General features: G+C 34.9%; 1 pseudogene; it reads left to right on the forward strand.

The window, feature by feature from the left end:
• The first annotated feature begins 522 nt into the window (after positions 1–522).
• On the forward strand, positions 523–1,438 carry LOC130847922 (olfactory receptor 1052-like; annotated as a pseudogene).
• The last annotated feature ends 969 nt before the right edge of the window (positions 1,439–2,407 follow it).

A 2,407-nucleotide genomic window follows, 5' to 3' on the forward strand; every position in this document is an offset into this window, starting at 1 on the left:
TTTGTAAAGAAAAGGGCTTAAATATTATGAAAGACATTGTTATGAGTTAACTAGTTATGAAAAAAATAGGAATAGGTTAGCCACAGAGAAGGAAATCATTTCTACTATTGCTTTAGTTTGAAGCCAAAGTAAGCAGAGAACTTGTCTGTGTCATAGACAAATCAGGGATTTGGTATGATGTATACTTGGGTTAGAATGTCAGTTCTACCAATTAACAGTTTCATCACCTAAAAGAGTTTCCTTATTGCTTATTGCAATGTTGATGATGTGGAAACTGACAAGGAAGAAATAAAAAAAAATCTTTAGTTCCAAAAACTTGAATCACTATAATGAAGTGTCTAGTACACATATGATATACCACTGAAGTTAATTTCTTTTTTGATCTAACTACAGGTTAAACCTAAATGCTCCATGCTACTATGGAAAACAGATGGTGGAGAAATCATATATGTATTTATATATATTTTCAACTGAGTGATACCATCTTGTTCTGCAGAGAAAAACCTATACAAACCTGAATGCATGACAGCTTGGAATCATACAGTTGTGAAGGAATTCCTTCTGGTGGGTTTAACTGAAAATCCTAATTTACGATCCCACTCTTTTTGCTGTTTCTCCTTATTTATCTTATCACACTGGTGGGACACTGGGGGATGATCATCTTGATCTGGATAAATGCCCCACTTTATACTCCAATGTACTTCTTCCTCAGCAACCTCTCTTTTTGTGATATCTGCTACTCGACTGTTTTTGCTCCTAAAATGCTGGTCATTTTCCTTTCAAAACACAAGGCCACCACATCTTTGGGCTGTGTTCTACAGAGTTTCTTTTTTGCCATGTATGTAACCACAGAAGGCATCTTCCTGTCTATGATGGCTTATGACCGCTATGTAGCAATAGCTAACCCCTTGTTGTATACAGTCATTATGACCCAAAGGGTTTGTGTTCAGATGGTTCTTGTATCTTACTTGGGAGGGCTCATTAACTCCCTGACACACACAATAGGTTTGCTCAAACTAGACTTCTGTGGTCCTGACATTGGGGATCATTATTTCTGTGACATTCACCCTGTTCTGAGGCTCTCTTGTTCAGATGCCCATAATAATGAAATGCTGCTCTTGATATTCTCTGGGGTCATTGCAGTATTTATTATCATCATGGTCTCTTATATTCACATCATCATTGCCATCCAGAGAATCTGCACAGCTGAGGGAAAGTGCAAGCCTTCTCCATTTGTGCCTCAAATCTGATTACTGTAACATTACTCTTCAGTTACATCCAGCCAAGCTCTCATTATTCCCTGGAACAGGAGAAGGTCTCTGCTATCTTTTACACCTTGGCGATCCCCATGCTCAACCCAGTGATTTATAGTGTGAGGAATAATGATGTGAAAGATACAGCAAAAAGGTCCATATGGCAGAAGAGAACCTCCAGCTGACTCAATCTTGTCTATGGTTTTGCCAACCTAACATTAATCTGAAAATAGACAGTCTTTCTTTAAAATTGTATCACAGATAGGATCACAAACACAACTGTAATCAAGACTCTTGTGCAATTTGAGACATGAGTGTGGAGTTTGACCTGAACACTGAAAATCATTCTATTTCACCATTCATTTTTTTGACTTAATAGATTCACTCTCGAAAGAGCTGATAAATGTTTGTTTTTTTTTTTTTTTCTAACAACATCTCATGATAAGCTCTGAGAGAGCTCATCATGGATTTCAAAGAATCTGACATTGAGTCAAATGAAAATAATACTCCAACAGTAAGCATTTATCAAATGCATTGTTATTGCAGAGAAAAATTGAAATGTTTCCTTGGCATACTTTTCTTAGATCATGTCAGTATTTTTTGTTTTAGGAAATGCCATTACTCAAGTAAAAATGTATTATTCAATTTTGTACTTAAATTATATATCTTAATAATAATATCCTAGAAAAATGGATATAGGAAAAAAAATTATAGTTACAATTTGTTCCTTCAACATATTTCTATTGATTACTTTTATTGTTAATACCAGCATAATGTTAATAACAGTATAACATATTTAGACTCTTTCAATGGCTAAAAAATAAAATTATAAATGAAATGCAAACTATGCTTCAATAAATTTCCCATGATGTCACTGCTCTCAGCATTTTGGAAAGTCAAAGAACAAATTAGGGACAAGTTATCCTGAGGTGGGTAAGAAGTGTTGCAGGTGAGCCATACAGAGAAGGGGACATGTTCATGAGATAGTTCATAAAAATCATCCACAAGACTTGAGAAATTGTTAGGGTTTCTTTTTCTTTCTCTATACTTTCTTCCTTTCTCTCTTTCTTTCTTTCTTTCCTTCTTTCTTTCTTTCTTTCTTTCTTTTAGAGGAAAGTGTTTATGAGACTGGGAGGTATTTTTTTTCTTTTTTT

Source organism: Hippopotamus amphibius, chromosome 3 (genome assembly GCF_030028045.1).
Source record: "Hippopotamus amphibius kiboko isolate mHipAmp2 chromosome 3, mHipAmp2.hap2, whole genome shotgun sequence".
Classification (NCBI taxonomy): Eukaryota; Metazoa; Chordata; class Mammalia; order Artiodactyla; family Hippopotamidae; genus Hippopotamus; species Hippopotamus amphibius.